Genomic DNA, 24,610 nt, shown 5'->3' with positions numbered 1-24,610 from the left:
GCCCGAACCCAGCTACCTACTGTCACAGGGCAGGAGAATTTGGGGATGGGGGGCAGAATTTACCAGTCTGTTTCAGTGCTGACCAGCAACATAATTTTACTTCTGAAAGTGACATCATCATATAATCAACCCACTGGAATGGCTCTAGTTTTCTGGCAAAAACTCTATGATTTCTGTTCCCAAAGCATTGTTTCAGCAGTGATGTGATGACATCATTTCCTGGTGCACAGAAAGTGATGTCAGTACATCCGCCAGAGCCTTCCTCCCCCCACACACACCTTTGCTTCAGTTTGAGAGGATTCTCTGGTTTGAAATTGGGGTCTTCTAGTATGGCAATGGGACTCTTTGATTTGACATAGGTTCCCTTGTGTTAGTTTGGTTTTGTTGAGCTTTGCTGATTTAGCTTGCATTGGGAGTCAGACTTGTTTTTGGAACTGGCTTTTGGCCAGGGGCTGACCTTGCTTAAGGTTTCCCTGCCTGGAAAGCCTTGGAAACAACGAAGAGTGTCTGAGGGCAGCTTGTTTAGGAGCTCACAGAATTTGATCCCAGAGTCCAATCTTCCTGAAATGTAGGGGTTCTTTAATGGACAGGAAGGAGTAGGTTACCTGTACATTTGGTGGTGTTTCCTTGAACAATACCCCTCCAGCCCCCTAGATACAGGGCTGGCGCACCCATTGAGACAGGTCTGGCCCCCACCTCGAGCGCTGAGGCGCCGGAGGGGGTGGGGGGGTGCACCACAGAGCTGGCGTGCCTGGCCCACAGCTGCTGCAGCCTGCCAGTCCTCCCACCCCACCAACACACGCCCCTGGCCGGACGCAGCAGCTGTGGGCCAGGCACAGTAGGTGTCCGGGGAGGTGTGTGGAACCTCCTCAGCCACCTGCCACGCCTGACTGGGAGCACGGGTAGCCTCCATGTGCCATCCCAGCCACCCGATGGCCAATGGGGCTGGCTTGCTGCGTGATGACGTCACACACAGTGATGTCATCAAACAGTCCGGGGGGTGCGTGCACAGAGTGTGCATGCACATAGGGGCAGCCGTGGGTGGCAGAAACCCTGGCGTCGCCCCTGCCTGAATAGTTTTCCCTGTAGGGAATAATAACTGAATAAATTTGGGATTCTCTAACAGGATTAAATTTCAGGGAATTTTTTTGATTTCCCCTAAAACCCAGATCTGAATCAACTGATTGGGGGTGGGGAGTGGCGTTGTACACCTCTAGATACACTAAGGCTGCAATCCTAAAAACACTTTTAGAAGTAAGGTCCATTAAATAAATGGGACTTCCTTCAAGGCCTCTACATGACTACCACATAGGCTAAAGAGAGAGGACTGTGCCCTGTGGGCTTGCTGAAGTACCACACAGTTCCCTGCATCCTTTGAAACAGCATTTGTAGGGCTTCTGTCTAAACTGAATTTAATATTCAGGACTTATATCAAAAACAGATCCATTTTTAACAGATACTTATAAACACACATTGGTTGCTGGGTTTTTTTTATAACAAAAGTGAAATAATACCTAAACAGACCATTATATCTCACTTCTAAAATTAGACACACACAAACTCCCACCATCAATTTCATCAACAGGCTCCTCCAGGATCTACTGCAAGGACACTAATAAAAATGCTAAGTAGAATTTATCCTCAAGCAATCCTTGAGAAATGTTTTTTTACAGTTTATAAATCCTTTTGTGCCTTGGATTTTCAAGAGAGATGTGCACATTTGCTAAGGGAAAAATTCCAATTCTTTCCTGTTCTTGAATGACCAGATAGTCAAGAAGTTACCTTCTTTTACCTCCTATTCCTCCCCCAATCAGCTGTTTGAACAGCAGAGTTTATACAGCTTATGGGATCCAACAGAGAAACACAGTTTTTAAAGGGTTTTCCCCACCCCCACCAGGAGGCTTGGGGATAAATAGGACATCAATCATAGTCAGCTGGTACCGGGACTGTTCCAGTAAATATAACGGTCCCATTTGTAAATTGTAACTAATAAAGGTGGCAGTAACACAGATCTGGCATCACAATCTTATTATAGGCATAGTTCTTAGTACTTGGAATGGTATCAAGGAAGTGTAGTGGGAGACCAGCAGGTGTACTGTTTTACTGTGATGCTTTGCAGTCTGTCCTACCTTGGTTTACAAAATATAAATGGATGCCTCAACACAAACTTGTTCTCTGTGCCTTAGTCTGTGTAGCTGAGAAAAGACCAAATCAACCAGGATTCAAAGCCAGAGTCTCCTGGTATATAGTGATGTCCTTTGTGAATACAGGGTGGACAGAATCAGCACACGGTAAATCTGATAGCATGGCTCCGCTCCCTGGCTTCCCTATTGGTTCTTCCTAACTTGATCTGGCTACAAATCCTACAGATCTAGACAACAATCACAAAGCTCTCGCCTTGCTTTGTCTCCCTAGGTGTGTTCCAGCTATCTGGCAAACTTCTTGTTCCCTCTGCCTTCTCTCTTTCAGGTATGCTTTCCTACCCACCAACTTTTTTACTTGCTGCAAGCCTGTAATGTTCTCCTACAAACTGCTGTATTCATTCACACACACACACCAGCTGCAGCTGACTTCCTCTAGACTAACCATCCTGTAGACCTGCCCCACTGCTCCATTCAAGTTCAGACTCAGGGCCAAGCTACAAGTGACGAATGACACTTGAACAGTAAGTGTATTTCTCCCTGTTCACTTGGCCTCCACTCAATCCACTTGCCATTCAAGTGTCATTCGTCACTTGTAGCTTGGCCCTCAGTCCTATCAGGAATCATATCAGTTCTGCCATACTTGCCTCTGTAGTCCATAAGAGAAGACTAAGAGAAATGATAAAAGTCTTCCTCTGTTTGCTAAAGCTGCCCTTTGTATTGTTAATTACTGTTTTTACTGCTCAATTACACTGAGACAAAAAGAAAAAGCCTATATCCTTGACAAAGCATATATACTACACAGCAATACATTCGGCAGTTGTCATCCCTGGCTGTCAACAGTCAGTAATTTATCATCACTATCTACCTCACCCAAATGAAAATAGAATTCCATTTCAAAAGCACGTATGTTAAAATCCAATAACTCAAGACAACCAGCTTCTCATACCGTGCAATTGCCATACATTGCCAAGAATAAGAAGGTAAAAAGCAAGTCATTAAAAGAAGGTGACCTCTATGCTAGAGTGGATCCCATTAAAGCTGTTTTCACAAGATGTGGAAATCTTTAAGTTGCTACAGGATGAGCGTTCAGAGTTTGATTGAAAGTAAATTTGCTCTTTTAAAACAGTGTGTCAGTGGGAGAAAGGATTTCATAGGAAATCCAAGCAATTAACGTTCATTTCTACAATATGCTCCGAGCTAAGAATAGAACTGTATAATACAAACAAGCCAGATGTCTTCTCTTCACCACACAATTCTTCTCTTTCTCCCCACCCCAATATATATCTTGACAAATTAAGAAAAAAGATAAGAGAAGGCAGAGATATATTCTGTTAAGCAGTGGGATGAAGTCAACAAAATATTGCAGGGCCTCACAGAAGGGTATATTAAGAGGCCACTGCTAACAACTACTACTTGATTCTTCTAGATATTTGTATTGAGTTTCAAAGAAGTCTCCAATATCTTTTATCTAAACTCTACAGAGTATATTTCACTTTGGGTTTAAACACAGAGCTACACATACAGTAATTATTATTCCCATGGGTTTTTAAAACCAGAATATAGCTACAAGGAATGCCATTTTTCATTTGAAAATTCTTCTGCTTTTACAGGGTAACCTTTTCCCAGTGTGGATACAAGCAGATTTTAGTAGCAGTTTGAAGCAGGTACACAGCACAAGTTAAATAGCCTTCTTATGAGATCCTATCTCAATTTTTAAAACACAGGCTCCTGTATATGTTAAAAAAAATCTTCAGGAAAATAATCATATGAGTTGCATTTTAATCATATCTTTTAAAGTATAACCATTCATAAATGACTGTCACATTTGGCCCAGCACCCTAGTTTCTCTGAAGTGAATCCGGTACTCCTTGATTTCTCCAAAGTGAACTGAAAACCTGATACCGTTGCCAGTCAAAGAACACTTACTTTAGCTGAGCAACATTTTGGTGGTATAAAACCCATCACAAACTGTGACCATTTTATCACACGGAGAAATCATTACAAACTGTGCCATAGCACATATATGAGCCCACCAGTCTTCCTATAATAGAAGTCTTACACCATGTCAGGAAGAATGTTAACAATTAACCTCTAGAGAAAGAAAAATAAAGTAGGACATAATGAACAGCCATAATAAAGGCTGTTTTTCACAGTTACATTAAAATAAAATTGCAACAATGAAAGACTTTCAAAAGAACCTCTAAAAGAGAAACAGAATGGGATTTTTCAGGAGAAGGTGATGAACACAAATAGATTGAAAGCACCTTAGGAACAGAGCTGGTCACCAGACATGTTTTCAAGGCATCTAACAAAAAGTTCAAGTGCAAACTAAGGTCCCATAAAACCAGCAGCAAACAACAAAAGAAACCAACAGAAATCAGAAGGAACAGAACCACAAAAACAAGATTATGGCTCTGCCTTCTCAGATCAAGGAATTCAGGACACCCAAACAATTTCTGGAAAAGAGTTACCTTGACTTAAGTCAGTTGGACTATCCCTTAGAAGGAGTTCCACAATATCAGCCCTCTCTCACCATATTTCTGATGGAATAAAGCCTCTGATGGGATCTTGCATGCCTCCCTGAAAATGGAGGCACAGGTCACAGCGGTTGTCAGGTCCTCTTTTTTCCATCTGCAGCAGACCAGGCAACTTGTACCTTACCCGTCAACCCATGACTTAACTATAGTGATCCAAGCAATGGTCATCTCTAGGCTAGATTACTGTAACTCGCTCTACGCGGGGCTGCCCTTGAGCCTGACCAGGAGATTACAGCTGGTACAAGATGCAGCGACGCGTGTTATTACGAGAGTGCCAAATAAGGCGCATATAACACCATTCTTACGCGAGCTGCCTTGGCCCCAAGGAGGCCTGCCTAGCCTCGACTAGAGCCAGGGCCTTTTTGGTCCTGGCTCCCACCTGGTGGAACACTCTGTCTGCTGAAATCAGGGCCCGGCAGGACCTACTATCTTTTTGCTGGGCCTGCAAGACAGAGTTGTTCCGCCAGGCATATGGCTGAGGCTGGGCCTCCGCTGGCCTGGAAGGCTGTCCACTATCCTGTTTTAAATGTGTTGTTTTTAATTAACATGAATTTTTAATTGTATTTTTTATATGTTGTTATCCGCCCTGAGCCCGCTCGCAGGGAGGGCGGAATACAAATTTGAAATAAATAAATAAATAAATCTTAATATATAGGTTGGTTCACAGGGCACCAGATGTTACTGATTATGTTTTGCTTTTCTAGATTTAATCAACATTAACTAATAATCTGTATTAATATATTTTATGCATCTTTTAGAATTTTGTTGTTGCAGTAGGGACCTCTGAGAACTCTGGATTAAATACCACACTATAAATCTAAACAACAGTTTATAAATATTAAAATTGGCATAATGAATAGTTAGCAAAAGCCCAGCACATGAAGACAAAGTCGTTTGCGCCTTCCAAAAGGACACCCTTATAACACAGAAAAGTCCAAAGGAGGATTTCTTAAATCATGTCTACCCCAACTCCATTATTAAGCAGTTCAATTTGGAAGAGTGGAACAAGACAATCAATCATTGACCTTAATCACCATCAAGCATTTAAGAGTTCTTCTTCTTCCAGGAGCTTTGAGAGGGGACCCACTGAATAGCACAGACTGTTACCTCATAAATTCAGCATACAGGAAGGTACGGAAAACATGCTATGGGTGTTTTGAAAAAAATGCTCTAATGCACATCAAGAAGACTGATGCAAAAAAGTTCATTTAGAAAACCTGTTCTGTCAAACAGATTTCAAAATGAAATCCTTATCTCAAAATGACCAGCAATTGAAAAAATATATTTAATTTGCTCTGAAATCCAGCACTTGAATGTGTCAAATTTAACTCAGCAAAATTATAACATACAGCAGTAGTATAAGCCCTGAGAACAGTGACATAAACAAAAGAGCCTGGGTCTGTTATAGTTACACAATTATACCTCCACTTTTTAAAAAACATCAGCGCTTCAACGAGGTTTGGGTTATCTTGCTGCTTCCTGTGAATCTGTAATGCAGGGAAGAAAATAATCAAGGGGCTTCCAATTTATCGGATGCTTTCTGACAGTACTCCTTAAAGCACTTGTTACACATTGAGTTTTCCCTGAATAAAGACACCACCTGCCATAGGCCACTAATAGTACAATCCTAAGAAGAGTTACTCCAGTCTAAGACCATTAAAACCAATGGCTTAGATTGGAGTAACTCTGCTTAGGGTCGCACTTCTAGCATAACAGGTAAAGACAAAAACGGAGAGTGAAAAACAACTCTGAAAACCAAGGGTAACCAAGGAGGTTGGAACAACAGAAATAAATATCAAATCATTGAAAATACCTAAAAACATAAATGAAAAACATTGGTAAAAAGTTTAATAGGAATACATAGATTAGAATAAAAGCATCATATGGTTGTACATGTACGTACTAAAATCTTGCACATACATAAACTAAATCATTAGAATAGTATAATGATATAACAGTGCAACTAATAGCCATATGTACAAAACCAATAAAATTGTTATCGGTTTTGTACATATGGCTATTAGTCATAGTGTACCTGTTTATTAATAATTTACAAATATTATACGTACAACTATATGATGCTCTTACTCTAAGCTACACATTCCTATTAAACTTTATACCAGTGTTTTTCATTTATATTTTTAGTTACTTTCAATGATTTGATATATATGTTGTTCCAACCTCCTTGGTTACTCTCAGTCTAGCATAAGACCCTGGTATCACCAATAAAAACTCTTTTTAAACTAAAGATTTTAAAGTGAACATACAGAAGAGCAACTGGGGAAAATAGCATGCTCCTAATCAGCCAGCAGAGCAATAAAGGTGAAAGATTAAGACTGAATGTATGGAGTCAAACTTCATTTTAGCACTGATTGTGTCAATGATACATGAACTGTCACAGAGGCTGACTTTGTACAGTTATCATGTGAGAAAGAGAACTCTAGGGGCCTGTTTCTCTTCTTCACAGTTCTAGCTACAAAAAGTGGTGGCAGAGTTATTACATTTTCTACAGGGACAGAATTGCAAATAATCTTGTTCCTAAAAGCAGCTTCACACACACGCACACGAAATGTCTGCTCTATCAAGTGATGACTCAAATGTATGAAACTGCCAACACAGACTAAAAAATACTGATACTGTCCAACATTATTTCAAATGCAATACTCTTCAACAAAGATCATTCACATATACCTTTGAAAGCCTGAGTGAAAGGATACTGAGCAACATACAGCCTTGTATAAATTGGTTCTCACATGGACATCTACAGTTGGGAAAGGAATTCAGAAGTGGCTGCTCTGTAATAGGTAGCCAGCACAAAGATCAGACTAGTTTATTTTAACTTATTTAACACAATTTTTGTCTTGCTTATCAGCCTTCATAAAGGTCAACCAGGCAGCTAATAAAATAAAATGTACATAATAAAATCATATTTTAAAACCAACCCCAAACAACAACTAAAACCAACAACAGCAACATATTGAAACAATTAAAAACAGACCTAAAAACAGAAAAAAGGAATAAAAACAACAATTAAAACATTTAAAACAACTAAAACAATGGGCACAAAGGAGGGACTGCGAGGTATGTTGATCGCAAACCATGTAGGGCTTTAAATTGTGCCTAGAAACAAATTGGAAGCCAGTGTAGATGGGCCAAGACTGGAGTGATACGACTCACTCCAGTCAATATCCTAGCTACAGCATTCTGCATCAACTGAAGTTTCCAAATACTTCTCAAAGAGTAGCCCAACATACAGCACATTCTAATCTAGATGCAACCAGGGTATGCACCACAGTGGACAGATCTTTCCTGCCCAGGAAAGGCTGTAGTTGGCTAACCAGATGGAGCTAGCAAAAGGCGCTCCTGGTCACAGATGGCATCTGCTTATCCAGCAGTAGGCCTAGGTCCAAGAGCACCCTCAAGGTATAGACTTGTTACCTCAGGCAGAGTGCAACCCATCCCAAACAGGTGACACTTTAAATCCCAGGTTAGACCTTCTGCTCACCAGCAGCACTTCCATCTTGTCAGGATTAATCTTCAATTTGGTAGCCCGCATCAACTAAAAAATTGCCTCCAGGCAAGGGTTCAGGGTTTCTACAGCCTCCGTGGGATCAGCCAGAAGTGTGAGATATACCTGAGAGGCCAAATCTCTGGATGAACTCATCCAGCGATTTCATGTAATATTAAAAAAAAGAATGGAGGGCAAGATGGAACCCTGTGGGACCCTACAGGCCAAGAGGCTGAGAAGCAGTCCCCCAGCACCACTTTCTGAAAACTATCCTTTAGGTAGGACTGGAACCACCGCACAATGGTGCCACCCAATCCCAGCTCAGAAAGGTGGTCTGGAAGGATAAGATGATCAATGGTACTGAAAGCCACTGAGAGGTCCAGAAAATCATTAGAGTTCCACTCCCTCTGTTCATCTCCCATAGCAGATCATCCACCAGGATGACTAAGGTTGTTTCAATGCTATTACCAAGCCTAAAACAAGACTGGAAAGGATCTAAATAATTTGCCTCATCCAGGAAAGCTTGAAGATGTCCAGCTACCAAGATGTTCATTTATCTTGCTCAGGAATGGAACATTTGAGACTGGTCAATAATTACGAAGATCTTCTGAGTCCAGGGTAGGCTCCTTTAGATGTAGATGCCCCACAGCCTATTTCAGAGAGAAGGCATTAACGTCTCTCAAGGAGGCAGTAACCATCTCTTGGGCCCACTCAGTCAGTGCTCCTCCTAGCAGTCTTAAGCAGCCTGGAAGGGCAACAGCTATACAAGCAGATGGTAGGCTTCAAACCCTAAGGAGCCCAAAAACTATCCCAAACAACTGTACAAGTCAGTACCCAGGCACCATTTGACCCATCAGTGCTATTGTAGAGTCCAAACTGAAACGGATGCAAGAGATTTTATTCCCAAACTTCTAAGCAAAATGGTCACAGCAGACCACCAAGCAGTCCACCCCATCCCACAGGCCAGATCCCATCAGGCCCTAACCACCCCAAACAGCTCCATTGGTCTAGACAGCGCATATGCAATGGTGACAGAAAAGTGGTCACTGTGGGTGTTGCTAGGCAACCACAACAGTATTACCAGCTTTCAAGCATTGGTTTCTGTAAGTGAAAGACAGGGGGAAGGGCAAGGCAGTTCCCAGGACTGTTTAGCCTTTGAGGGAGGACACATTGGGGCCATACTTAGCAACCACCACCAGGCGACTGGACACCATATGACTTGCATGACTCACACAGGCTTGGCTGCTTGCTACTGTTCAACGAGTAAATCCAAGAGGGGGTGGTCCCAAACAAAATGAAACCAAGCCGAAGAACAGGACCACGTACAAAAGAGTTTAATTTTCTTGCTATCAAAACTCAAATATACTGTTCAACAGCAGCCATCTCATAAAAGCCAATGTGATGTAATGGTTAAAATTTCAGACTATGATCTGGGAAACCCAGGTTCAAATCTCCACTCTGCCATGGAAACTCACTGAGTGACCTTTGGGCAGTTATACATTTACAGTCAAACCTAGCTCACAGGGTTGTTGCACGGACAGAATGGAGGAAAGGAGAATTATGTAAGCTGTTTTGGTTCCCTACTCTGGAGAAAGGCAGGAAATAATAAATATAGCTGAAGGGGGGCAGGGAGAGATAGAAGCTAGGTGGGTGGGTGGGAAGAAGGAAGCAGGGAATGGTGAGGATATGGGGCGGCCTAGGGTTGAGAACTTCCGAGTGAGGCCTGGAGGTCTCCTGCAAGTACAACTGATTCTCAGACAACAGAGATCAGTTGTCCTGGAGAAGATGGCTGCTTTGGAAAGAGGACTCTGTAGCATTACATCCCTCTGAACTCCCGAACCTCCCAGAATCTCTAACCCAGAGCAGGGTTAGAGGGCTGCCAGGAGGAAGAGGAAACAATGTGGATAGGGAGACACAGAGAAACAAGGTGCCCTTGCTGGTTTTTGCAGGTTTCTCCACCGTGATGAGCCTAGTGGCTGCCAATGCAGAACTAGGTCGGTCCTAGTGACCAGCACTACACAATTCAGCCATAGTTTTCTCATGGGGCAGGTAGGAGGAAAAGTTCAAGATGGCAAGCAGAAAAAGAGGATGGCTGGTGAGTGGGAAGGAGAGAAATAAGCAGGAAAAGTTAAGAATATGGGCATTACCAGGATGTAGGAAAGGGGATGGTGTGAGAAGGGGATACAGAGGAAAGTAAGGGGCTCTGCAAAAGTCCTTGCAGGTCACTAGATTCAGAATACCATTCCTGCAAGAATTTTTTTAAACAGTTGTCTTCATTTATAATATTTAATTTTCTTTCACTGGACCACCAATATTAAATTTAGTTTCAGGGCAAAATTTAAGTAATTAATTGGCACAGTGTCTATAACTGGAGCCTACAGTGCAAGAGAGGAAACTCAAGCAAAGGCTGAATATTTAATCCTGATGAGAAACCACCCACTCATCGTTCTGACAGCTCAAGGACACTCCATTACAGGGACAGCACTTCAAACATAACAATTGTCAGTTCAATTGCGTAACAGCAAGTGATGCAGGCTCACGTGCTACTTTTCCTATCTGTTACAGATTTTGATCAGTCTACACATGTCAGCGTACTGGACACATTTCACGGATGTTTCTTTCACAAAATTGGAAAGAAGATCTTCGCTACTTTTCCTACTTATCTGTGTGTGTGTCGGGGGAGGGGGTTAATAAAGAATAGGCAACACGCCAGACATCTTGGCCTGGACGCTGAAACAGATGAAGTCAGTGGTGGCTGACATAGTCTGGGCTGCGAGATTTGAGCACCCTAAAGACCAACAAGGGTGCAATTGGATTTGACTCAGGGCCAGACAACTAAATTCTTCCTGCTTAAAATTGCAGCCATAAATTGTAAGCAAAAACAGGGAAATAAAGCACCTTTCCCATGCCTGGGCAAGAGCTGTTCATTTGCTTCCAGCTCTTTATTTGCCCTCAGCTTCAATTTAGGGTAAGAAAGAGAATGGGCAGATCAAGCATACAGTCATATATTTACCCACCAAAGAAGCCATTAAATAACACATTCTCTGATATGGTAAAGTGCTCTTGCATAACTGTACCACCTTAGATTTCACACTGGGAGCTGGGCTGTTTGCTAGCACTGAATGCGAAAAACATGTTCACGTTAAAAATTATTCCTGAGAAGGGCCGTGCGTGCCTATGTGCTGTCAAGTTGCAACCAACTCATGGCGACCCCAGCAAGAGGGTTTTCAAGGCAAGTCAGAAGCAGAGGTGGTGGTTTGGCTGATTTCCTCTGCAGTCTTCCTTGGTCGTCCATCCAAGTACTGACCCTGCTTAGCTTCCGAAGTCTGACGAGATCAGGCTGTACCATGCCACCTTCCCTCCCCAGAAGGAAATGTGGGAATCTTTGTATTTGGGAGCATAAACACACAATTGAGGAGTCAGGGATAACTGTCTAGATCAAAATCACTTTCCCTTTGTGGTATTATGCAGGTGTTCTTCTGAGAGTGTCCCAATTCCACATAATTAAAACAGCAATCCTCCTAGAACACTTGGCTGAGGGGTATTGTGAGGCGTCTAAAGAAGAAACCCATGTGGTAAACACAAATAATGCAGTGCAGTTTACCCCAGCCTGAGTTCATATACACACAAAAATCCTTTCTTTAAGTGTGATCTGCATTATCACCCTGTTAAGCCCAGTCATAATCACTCCCAGAGTCTCTGAAGGCTCTCAAAATATGGAGGTTTGGCCCACTGTGCCAAAGAAGCAGCAAAGAATGCTGTTTTTACCCTGTCAGATTTGGATGGCATTGCTCTCCTCTCTGTCATGTCTGCTCTGCATCCCATCCATGCCATTATGTTAAGCTGAACTGTTACAATGAGCCATTGCTGTTACAGTGAACCATTATAAATGCTGTACCTTCATGTCATATTGCAAATGCCATAAAGTGCCTTGCTTTCACAGGCTTACTAAAGCCGCAGGTGCCTTATCTAACTGCTTTGAAGCTCCCAGGGCTTCTGACCTTGTAAACTGTTCATTCCTGTCAACTTGCCTGTTTGCTTGCTTTTCTTCTGAGCAATCCTATGGACATATCTGTGGATTTGATTTGATTTGATTCCTGATTTGATCCACGAATAACCAAGATTGTGGATTTCTTGCTGTGAGGGTACAGGGCTCCATCTGCCACAGCCTGTCATCCATAGACTGACATTCTCCTGTGTTATCCGAGTGCAGAGAAGTTCATAGCTGCCCCCTGCTGAAGAGTGCAATGTTTCTCAGATGGGTGCTTATCTTTACCATTCTGCTTGACCTATTTTCCAGCAGGATGGCTAGGAGTCTCGCCACCTCCTGGTCCTGCCAATATATTCCCTTTTCGTTGGGCACTATTGTGATGATAATGGTTCCAAGGTCTTGTGTGTGCTTAAACAGGAAAGCAAGTCGGGAAAGGTCTGAAAGCAATGTTAAATCACTGAAAGGAGATGAATTACTCCTCCCAATGAGTGCATTTTAGAGGGGGTGTTTAAAAATGGATGTCTTAAATCTGCAGACAATGGCTTTTGCCTCAAATTCTAGCCATTGGCAAACCAAGGAAAATTGCTATTTTCTTCATGGGATTCTCAGATATCTTATAACCGCTGCTTTCAACCTCAAAAAACATCATCTATCTATCAAGCCCCTGCTTGTGCATTTGACTGGTGGATAGAGCCCCACCCCCAGCCACACACAGAAGGACTCTGCCCCTGAACATCACTTTAAAGTTAATAATTAAGTGCCTTCTGACACTGCATTTAATTTAAATAGGAAGTCTGTCATTACTGTAGACCACCAATTTCAAAGTTGTAAACGATTCAACAATACTGCGGTATAGTTGCTTCTCATTAGAGAGTTATAACTTTCCAGTACCCCATAGGAATAAAACATTACCTTATTGGGAGCTCCCAAATGATGAACCCCCCGCCCTTCCCTTAGACACTTCCCCATAAAACTACAGGGTATTGTATTAATGGGTGGTAGGTTTTTGAAAGGGAAAAAACCCTGGTTGGGAAATTAATCATGACTGATAGTTTAGAAAGAGCAGAAGTAACCCACTACTGCTCACAGTTTCCTTCTCAATTTTTGCTTTATTTTTTTAACTGGACTGCTGAATAGGCACAACAGTTGAAGGCTTCCATTCATTTGTATTTCATCTGTTTCATATATATTCATCTCTGACAATTATCCAAAATGAATAAAAGAATGTCTCCCTGCCCCCAACCTCCAAATTGATAAGATTTCCACCAATCTAGGCTAGTGGTTAGTATGGTATTGGACTAGGATATGGTATTGGACTAGTGGTTAGTGGTATTGGACTAGGATGTGTGTCTCTGTTTTGAATTCCCCACTCTGACTTGGAAATTTTGGGAGGTGATCTTGGGCTACATACCTCATTGGCTTGTTGTGAGGGTCAGATTGAAAACAGATGGATTGTGCAAAGTCACTGTTAGTCACTAAGGGCCAAGCTACACATGACGAATGACACTTGAACGGCAAGTGGATTGAGTGGAGGGCAAGTGAACAGGGAGAAATACACTTGCTGTTCAAGTGTCATTCGTCATGTGTAGCTTGGCCCTAAAGGAGAAAACTGCAGGGTGTGAATTAAGAAATTAATGCAGTAAGTAAGGCACAATTATTAAACAAAAGGGATACCGAACTCAAGAAATCAAAAGAAGACTGAGAGTTGGAAGGGCAGCAATGAAGAAACTAGAAAAGATCCTCAAGGATAGAATGTGTTGCTGGAGACCATGATCAAGATAATTTACACTAATTACATTAATATGTACGGATGTGAAAGTTGGTAACTGAAGAAAGCTGACAGGCAGAAAGTTGATTCATTTGAAATGAGGTGGTGGAGGAGAGTTTTACAGATACCATGGACAGGCAAAAAGTCAAATAAGTGGGTTCTAGATCAAATCAAGCCTGAACTCTCCCTAGATGCTAAAATGACAAGACTATCCTACTTTGGTCACATCATGAGAAGACTCACTGGAAAAGACAATAATGCTAGGAAGTGTGGAAGGCAGTAGGAAAAGAGGAAGACCCAAAATGAGATGGCTGTACTCAATATAGGAGGCCACGTCCTCCAGTGTGCAAGATCTAAGAAGTCTGTTAATGATAGGACATTTTGGAGGTCGTTCATTCATAGGATTGCCATAAGTTGGAAGCAACTTGATGGCCCCTTGCTAGCAACGTAAGACAGGACATTCTCTCTAACTGTAACTTACATGCAATTAATAAAATAATGCTAATCAGAGGGAAGCAGTTCTTTAGTATGTTACAGCCACGCAATATGTGGTGCTCCATCACCACTGATATACTCAGGTATTGATCTATATTAAACAATATGACACTGAGAGATCTCTGTCTTTTGGTGCTACACCTCTGAAGATGCCAGCCACAGCTGCTGGCGAAACATCAGGAACTACAATGCCAAGACCACGGCAATACAGCCCGGAAAACCCACAACAACCATCGTTCTCTGGCCGTGAAAGCCTTCGACAATATATTAAACAATGTGGCATTGAAATCCTAAAATGTCAGCACTGTGAATGTCCGTCTCATTAGGGCTATGCCTTTTTTAAAAAGATTTTTTACTGGGGCTATTAGCTAAGAGATGCGATGAGAGTAGCTAAGAAATGGGAAAGAGCTGTAACTGTGAACTATTTCTTTAAGTAAACATGGAAATGTGGAGGCAAAGTGAAAAATTACAAACAACTTCAAATTTATTATTTAAAAGAAACAAGTAAACAAGGAATGGGAAAATGTGAATAAAAACACAATCACGTCAACAGCATGTTTGCCAGATGAACATGAAATGAGCTGCTGTGTTCCATACATATTCTTCCTATGCTTTATGTTTCTACATCCTTTGTGAAGTAAGTTTTCTCCCATGGAGGAAAGCACCTTTTGGTGCCTGCCTGGAGCCCCAATGTCCCACCAGCAACCAGCAGAAGCTGACAGCTTCAGAAGATAAAAGATCTGCTCCAACTAGCTGGCTGGGCAAGTGAGTGGGTCAGCAGGGTCAGCCTTAGAAGGCAGGGCAGGAGCTGTCTAAGCAATTAGCCCTTGATCCTCAAAAGCCCTGAATGGGTTTTGAGGACCAAGAACTATTGATCAGGCAGCTCCAGCCCCACCTGCTACAAAGGGCTTTCAGCGCTCAGGCAGTGATCCTCCCCCTGCTCTCTCCTTTCATTGGCTGCTAGCGAGGTGGGTCTGGCAGCTTTGGTGGGAAGGGGAAAGGAGACAAAACCATCCTTTCCTTCCTCTCCAGATGTCTAGAGGTTGGGCGGAAGCTCCTAGATTTTCTACATGCACCAGAAGTCCTGTTTTAAATGACAGAATACAGGGGAGGGATGTCAAAAAGAGTTCAGAATGTAGACCAATGATGGACCAGAGCAGGGAAGGAGCATGTGTGAGAGAGGGGGTGGAGGGAGAAGATCAAAGTAAAAATCATATTGTACTGGGATGGGGAGACCTGCATTCAGACTCACTTGCCATGAAACTCACTGTGTGTTACATCAGTCACTCTCTCTCTCTCAGGCTAAACTCCTTTCCAGTCTTGTTATAAGTATCACAGAGGAAGGGAGCACCCTGAGCTCTCTGGAGGAATGGTGAGATAAAAATACACTAAATGCAGATAGAACAAAGTCCTTTTATGTGACCTGTATATTCCATCTGATGTCAGATAAGACATTTAACAAGTTACCAGCTTTCGTATTTCAAATGGGAGGACTTTTCTTTTGTAATTCTTGTTCCCAGACTGGCAAGAGAGCATTCTGGTACCCTTCTTCTTGATTATTATTACAGCACTTAGCCAGTACGTTAACCATAAAATTTAAGTGCACATTTTACATTTTACCATTCTGGTACCCAATGACCATTAAAGTCAAAGACAGCCTGGCATGCCACCCCCTCTCAGACCCTGATCTGATAGATTCCCCTGCCCTTCTGTTTGCTTTTTAGATCCATCCTGATGAAGAATTCTAAAGAGTCTGAAAGTCTGCATACTGTGCTGTGTTGTTTTGGTTGGTATCTCAACAGGATTGCATGGCTTTGGCTTTTGTTTTTTTTGAAAAAATACAGCATTTTAAAGTTTCTTTCATGTCCATCCTGAAGTCTGAACTCTTTTTCCAATGGTCTCTTGTTTCTTTTCAAGACTCCATATTTCTGAAGATATGTATAACACCCTTTATTGTAATATATTTGGCAGCAGGTTAGTTAGAATATGAAGATAATTTATCAAGGCCTTACCTTTTGTATTTGTTTACATTATTTATAGTCTCCCTTTCTCACTGAGACTCCTGTTCAAAAGATCAACTTTTGTGATAAGAAGGGCTTTTTCTACTGTGAACATCCTTCCTTGAAAAATTCATTTGGCTCTTCCCTGCTTCTACCCCTTCAAATAAAACTCAAATGTACATCTCTTTAGGATTTGTCTTTACTGGACTTCAGTCAATTAGACTGTTATTTGTTGATATTACACATTTTGCTTTCAATTCTTATAAATACTGAAGGAAAATTAGCAAAAATCTCCAAGATCTCTTCTAAAACATTTAAGGTATTTTTCCTCAGGAGCAGCAAGGCACTTGTTAGAAGTCTAGCTTTCTTTTAGCAAACAGTTTCCTCACAAGATTATGTATTCTAAATGGATTGGGAAGTGGGCAATAACAGAGGAAAAACCTTCTGTACTATTCATCAAGCAGTTCAGAACAGCTTCCAAGTTACATTGAAAAACAGGACTGTCTTAGATATGTCCAAATAACGATCTGAGCTTAATTCTTCCTGCAGCAAACATCAATCTTGGTATTCTTAAAATGCTCAGGCACTTTTAAATGTTAGCATTTTCTGAATGATGGTTCAAGGCTATTTCAAAAATATGATAGGCAGACAATTTCAGTTACTTGCAATCCAAAGGCTTGTTCTGTTAGAGAAACCAGTACAAAGGAAAGAAAGTGATGGACATAAAAACAAGATATGCTGGTAACTTGAAAGAAACAGTCGGTGGCAGCAATTGCAAGGTTTTTAATAAACTGGACTATTGCTTGGATTCTGGTGAGCAGGACTGGAAGTACAGAAGTTCAGGTCAGAAAGTACTTTGCATGTTCCCAGAGGTTTGGGTTCTCCCCAGACTGAAACCAGCAACTTAGCAAAATCTAATTAGAAATTTTGTGTAGAAGAGGGAAGAGTGAGGAGGACCACTTAAAGAGGGGGAAACCTTGACTGTGCAGTTTGCATTTTCTCTCCAGACTTTACTTATTGGATATCAATCCTGAAAATCAATTAAAACAACAATTCTGAAAAAACTTTCAGTCATGAAGAACTGAAGACAAAATACTTTAGTGATGAAAGATGTAATAGTACAGTACAAAGAATATTACTGTAGGGGCAATAAATGATCTAAATGAAGCATGGTCAAAGTACCTGGAATTTGCTTTACTGGGTTGGGTCTGGGGTAAAATGTGTAATTCAAATAGACAATTATCCTTGTGTTGGATATATTTCTGTCAATTTCACATACAAGATAGATTCATGAACTTCTTTCTCACCCAAGATGTTCACCACCCAACTGCTTCATATTCCAATCCTAGGGTTGCCTGCTCTATGTTGGGAAATCCCTGAAGATTTTGGGGGTGGTGCCTGGAGACAGCAAGGTTAGAAAAGGGGAGAAGCCTCAGCAGCACGTGATGCCAGACTCCACCCTATAAAACAGCCATTTTCTCCAGGAGAACTGATCTCTATGGCCTGGAGATTAATTGTAATTCTGGGAGATCTCCAGGCCCAACCTAAAGGCTGGCAACCCTATCAAATCCACATAAGCGCTTGGAAATATGAACAAGCTAGCTCAATTACTGAAAATATTTTGATTAATTCCAATAGAAAGGTGAAAAGGCTCAACAGTAAACAGTTTACATTCCAGTGTATAACGCTTTTTACAGCATTAACGCATAAAAAAATATGAGACCTAGTAACTCCTATGTCAGAACCACTACAGAGGTTATCACAGCGGGCTTACACATATGAATAGCTGCTCATACATGGAATCTAATCATAAGTGTAATGTGAGAGTACAGAATATGTCAGGGAAACCTTTTCCTTTTCAACCAAAACCAAATCTTAACCAGAAGTTAAAAAAATTAAGGATTGCATAAAGGCTCATGGCCAAAGGCAAACCTAGACAGTATGGAAAAAAGTAGGCCAGTAGGTCAAAATATAAGCACTGGGGAAAACAGAGGTTAAAAGTAATATATCTGACAGCATAGCAAATAGAACAGAGCTTTAAACAAATAGGTGGAAATCTTTCTGTCTGGCTTTTATGGAATTTTTGATTTGGAACAGCACTCCACTATGCAATTCTGTGTGCTTAGAAGTGTACCGAATGCTTTTGCAGACCATTTTATAGACTCTCAGCTCTTCTTTGTATATAAACTTGTTTTGTATCAACAATTGCATAAAAGGAAACACATCAAGCTGAAGCAACCTCTAGATGTGTGGTGTTCTTTGGGGATGGTATTTTGAGCTATTATTTGTGATGTCAGCAGTTATTTTAGATCAATTACTGGAATCAGATTTTCAGACAGGATATATTTACAACAGTGTCTATAGTGCCTTACAATAAACTGAGGGATGATTCATTTTATTTTTCTTAGCTGAAGTCATTAGAAGTAATCTGGAGCCACAGGGACAGCATAACTAGATACAATTCTACACAACTGGCAACTTTAAAGAGAGAGAGCAGGGGGAAGACTGGAAGTGGAAAACTGAAAATTTCTTTCTCCGGGGCAACATCAGCAATATATTTGGACTAAGGGCACTCTCTCTTTCTCTACTTAAGATCAGAGAACAAACCATAAAAAATGTCAATATGCCCTACAGTGGTGGAGTATTTGAGAAAGGTGTGTGTCTGTGTGTTAGCCTTTGTTAGCCTTCAAATGACAGTCTAACAAAAACAGCAAATAATTGGTGTTTGGTTGTTGTGGGTTTTCCGGGCTGTATTGCTGTGGTCTTGGCATTGTAGTTCCTGACGTTTCGCCAGCAGCTGTGGCTGGCATCTGACAGATGCCAGCCACAGCTGCTGGCGAAACGTCAGGAACTACAATGCCAAGACCACGGCAATATAGCTCGGAAAACCCACAACAACCATCGTTCTCCGGCCGTGAAAGCCTTTGACAATTGGTGTTTCTTTGATTTTGAAACAAGTGAAAGTTTCCTCTTGTTCCACTCTAGGACAGAATCAGCTGTCTTGCCATTTGATTGCCACAACCAACATGCAACATATTAGATTTGGCACGACTGCTTTAATATATGCAGAGCTTATCAGGTGTTCAATGTCAGAGGTGCCCCAACTGCGGAAGTGACCCACAGTCTTACTTGGCAGCTGAACCAGTTATTTGTACCACATATCTGTAAACCATCAGAAGGAATCTTCAGGATGCTGGCAATGACCTAGGGGGCTAGTTCATTCATCGCAAACTCATCCCGCGCTTGCCATAATACATGATAACATCCACATGAGAGAACACACAGTCTAATCTGTCAAGAATACAAACTAGAACACACAATATATATCTGAGGACTTCATTTGTGTCTGCTGACCATCTTTCTAAAGATTCAGGTATGCAATTCCAAAAAGGTTTCTGTCAAACACATGCTTACAAAATGCAAGTAACCATCATCAAATAGATTATAATTAGGAACGATGTTAAAGTTGAAATATCACAAATCTCTTGTGACCAGATACTTAAATTCTGCTTTTTGCTGCTCTCCTTGAACAGGAAAATCAATTTCTCAAGAGGCTCACACTGCATTATTGATGCGCATATGGCAAACAATATCTATAATCCCATTAGCTGACCTCAAAGAAATGTTAGCAAGTATGCAATATTTAATGTCCAAGGGTTGGTGGGAATCCTTCAATGTCCTTCCCTAAAGTTACCACTAGTTAGTAGGCACAAGACTTACCCTGATACATGGCCTATTAAAGCAGCTGTCAGTCATGTATTATTCAGAGAGCTCACAGGCTTTGTGGGCAAGAACTCCACTGATGTCTCTTGTGCATTATTTAGTTGACCTTGCAAGTCATTCAGCATTCAGGTTCCCATGCATCTAGAGCTAAAAAGCACTGAACTTCAATATTTAAGGAACACAAGTTTCAGTACATAATCATCTCACTGTCACTATTATTCTGCAATATATTCTGTCCACCACAGTAGCACTTGCTAGTGCAAGAATTCAATTTGGCGGCATTATGTTCTTCCTCCTGGGTAGACAGACCAATGACAGCCCATATCTACTGGCTTCTACTGATCCATTTCTCTCTTCTTACAGATGGGAAGTATCATAGCCCATCACAGCATATTCATACATAAACATCAGAAGTGAGCTTCTTTTGAATTATTTGTGTGCATGAAGTCACTTTGTCTGGAAGTCACTTTGAGATCTTACCACGGTGCTGGACTAGAATCTGGGGGACCAGGATCAAATCCCCTCTGTGCCATGGAAGCTTGCTGGGTAACCTTGGGTCAGTCATACACTCAACCCAACCTACCTTACATGGCTATTGTGAGGATAAAATGGAGGAAAGGAGAGTGATGTAAGCTTCTTGGGTTCCCAGTGGGGGGAAAGGTGGGTTTTAACACCAGCACCCTATAAAGATTTGTTAAAGCTCTCCTTTGTATATTTATGGGCAGCTTATCAAATTTGTTTATGTTCTTCCAGCCTTTTCAGTTCCTGCCAAGTATACATTTCTTATGTTTTCTAAAACCATCTTCCCTCCCCTCTCTCTGCTGGGCTTAAAAGAAGAGATTGACTGGATCTTTCCTACTTCAATCAGTACCTGCAACTGTGTGATCAGCAGGCAAGGGGAGCTACTGGGTTTTACCAATTCGGATGTGGGGCTCAGGGAGAGCATCCTGGGCATAGAAGGACAGGTTCCCTTCAGGCTCCTGTGGATGAATGGAGGCGATCAATCTCCACGCAGCTCCACTTGCCCTTTCAGGCTTTCAGCCGTCTCTACATGATCAGTCACCATCTGGCAGATTTTTCTTGCTTCTGCCTTTTCTAGCTGTTTCTCTTACATTTCCACCATTTTATAGGTGGCTACTGGTTTTTGTCTCTTTGTTTGCTTCTCTTTGCACCTTCTCTTTCCACAATTCTTTCCACAAACATTTCTGATACCTTACACATTCCATTCCTCACACTGCTCAACCTTTGCACTCCTACTTTCCTTTTCCTTCCTGTATGTTTCCAGCTCCACACAAGTTTCCTCACATGAGGTATAAGTGAAGTAAATTATAACACACAAACTACTAAAACTACGCTCTTATTCATGCTGCAACTTTTTCAGCATCACAAGCAAAAAAAACCTCCCTTGGCTATACAACATGGTATGAAACAAATGGAATACCTTGACACGTATTACCCTGTAAAAGATCAACATTGCTACTAGCTCAACTGGAGTCTGTATGATACTGTCAATACCACAGGAACTGGTTCCATAGCCTGTACTCTTTAGTACTCTAAGAGAGGCCTGGATGAGGCCATGGATCCAATGGTTGGTATAGAATAGTTCTCCAAATTTAAAACTCTGTCAACAGAAATATGGAAATGCATAGATGTGTTAAAAACATATGAAAGAATAATAGGGAAAAGGTAACTCCAAGTGTTTTCTCCACACAGCAATATATTACATAAATTGCTCAGGTTTTCTTTTTTTCTTTTTCTTAAGTTGAAAAGAAATGGAAGGAATTTCATTTTCCACAACTAAAACAGAGGCATGTATGCTTTAAAAAGAAAGTCAATTTTGTTTAATTTGGCTGTATCCCAACCTAAGCCTTTTGGCTTAAAAAAAGCCTATACATTTTTCTTCATAGTTAAATATTTTTAAGAATACTTGGTCAGTTAATTTTATGAGCAGCTCTGCCAAACAAGAGTAAACAAATCAAAAACATTCCTACAAAAAGGTTTTTCACATAACAGAGAGACAAAGCCTCACCGAGACTGAAATATATGCAACACAGTAATTCAGGGAGCTGCAAATTCACAAGGCAGCTGTTGCACAGGAATTCCTTAGAAGAAATTTCTTCAGACTCCTTTCTACTACATGGTGTTTCAATGAACAAGTATTCTATTCCCTAATGAGTCTATCTCCAACTGAAGGAGATTCTGTGGTTTAAGAGCAAGCCCCTTTTTTGGCCAAGAAAAGCCCACCTTTCAAATTCCCATCACCAAACATGGACTATTAGTTAGTACAGCTTCCTCTGGTTCTTCAGCCTATACAGTAAATAAAATGCATCACTAATCCCTTTGTTACTTGTTACTATACACACACAGCATCAAAAAAAAATCAGAAAAGTCACCAAAGTTTTTTTTTTCTGTTTACTCAAAATTACTCAAAATAATCCCCAAGAATGATTGCGGGTGGGGAAGGGGAGTCATCAAGTTGCAGCTGACTTAGTACAACCCGGTAGGTTTACAACTTCGCAAATATTTCTGTCTCTAGAAAATCTTTAGGAGATGCTGCAAGGATGGGCTTTTAATGGGGTGTAGATGATGGGCTTCTTTAAGGGTCAAGGTGGTTTGGGAGGGGGGGGTCATAATGTAACATTTTAAACTGTGATTTATGAGCCACAAAGAAAAGAGGCATGTACATATTTTAACAATCAACAATAAATAATTCCATATCCCTTTAAAAATTGATCCCCTACCCCCATTTTGTTTAGCAGAGATTTTCTTGCAACAGTATCAAAATACCCTGGGATGTATTCAAAAGGTGCTCTTACACCAGCATCATGGCCCTTGCACCAATGGAACAGCACTTTGATTTGGCTGCAGAGGGAAGGGGTGATTCTTGCCTGCTCCTTCCTCCACTTCATCCTGCATGCTGTTTTGTGAGAGTATCCTGACTCCACAAACAGAATTTTTGGACTTTCTTTAAGCTTCGTTCTTAAGAGTCATTTTGCTGACAGTACATTGGACCCAATCCACAGTATTTTCTCCTATGGCAGGAGGCAGGTTGGATGGCTTGCCTGCCTCAACCACCACATGCCTGGTGAAATATCTCTGTCTTGCAGGCCCAGCGGAAAGACAGTAGATCCAAGTGAGCCTGAGTTTCCGCAGACAGACAATTCCATCAGGTTGGTGCCAGGGCCGAAAAGGCTCTGGCCCTGGTTGAGGCAAGGCAAACCTCCTTGGGGCCTGGGAACACCAGTAGATGTTGGCCCGCTGAATGAAGCAGCCTCCAGGCAACATATGGTGAGTGTCAGGCTATGGCAGATAGACTCCTGTACCACCGTGGCAAGAATCCAGGCTCTTGGTTAAAGGTTTTATTCAGGAATCAAATCACTTCCACAGATATGTCCATAGAATTACTCAGAAGCAAGGTAAGCAACTAAGCAGTAAGAACAGGTTGACAGGAATGACGACATGTGGGAAAACTATTCTTCTTAACAAACACATTTACTCCTCCCCCCTCCCATCAGTAAAACAGGACTTTTGGCATGAACCCATCCTGAGAACATTTCACATACTTCTACTATTAAGTCTAGACACTGAGAAAGCAGATCAAAGTTGAAACATAGTAATTCATGAGAGCAAGCAGTATACAAGGTCAGAAGCACTTAGAGCTTCCAAAGTCAGTAGATAAGACACCTGCAGCTTCAGTAAGCCTGTGAAAGCAAAGCAGTTATGGCACTGGCAATATGACATCAAGGTACAACATTAAACACTGGTTCAGAACAACAGGTCAGCATCAAATAATGGCATGGATGGGGCACAGACATGACAGTGGGAGGTGGTCCCAAAGGTATGCTGGTCCCTGTCCACTAAGGGCCTTAAAGGATACTTAAAGGATCTTGTAAGAATGCTGAGGTACATATTTATGTTTATCTTGTGGCACCTCAATAGGCCTGATTGAAGTGATAACACAGGTCTGTAAATAGCTAATAGCAATATAAACATTATTCTATTTATTTCAAATAATCCAATGACCTGATGGTCTTGGAAAGCAATGTAACGATATCAAACTATCTTACTTGTAGTCGGATACCCTTGCTGACAATTGTCCATTCTGACTGGCAATGGCTGTTCATGTCTTAAATCTCTCTTCTAAAATTCTAACACAGATCCAATTAAATAGAAATGCCAGGGACGACTTTATGATATTGTTTTTACTTGTATGCTGCGTCAAGCAAGATTCTGCAGAGGCAACATATTCATTCCCTAACATACAGAACAAACAAACCTTGGTACTTCTGCATTAGAAGATTGTGTTGTATGCTGTCCATCCCCCTTCCTCATCCCAGATCAGTTTTATGTGATCTAGCTGGAAAGTTTCAGTGGCTGGAAGAAAATAAGTTCCAACTGTCCAGTGGCTAAGGCAGCCCTGTTTCTCAGAGGCTGAGACCTGATC

The 24,610-nt window shown here is 41.4% G+C and overlaps 1 protein-coding gene across 1 annotated transcript in view; it reads right to left on the bottom strand.

The window, feature by feature from the left end:
* Nucleotides 1-24,610, bottom strand: part of SPSB4 (splA/ryanodine receptor domain and SOCS box containing 4) — a 94,608-nt gene that overhangs the window by 24,790 nt on the left and 45,208 nt on the right. The gene's annotated exons all lie outside the window — the stretch shown is intronic.

Source organism: Eublepharis macularius, chromosome 6 (genome assembly GCF_028583425.1).
Source record: "Eublepharis macularius isolate TG4126 chromosome 6, MPM_Emac_v1.0, whole genome shotgun sequence".
NCBI classification, from domain to species: Eukaryota; Metazoa; Chordata; class Lepidosauria; order Squamata; family Eublepharidae; genus Eublepharis; species Eublepharis macularius.
The sequence above is the reverse complement of the archived record's forward strand: the minus strand, read 5'-3'. Positions and strand labels throughout refer to the sequence as shown.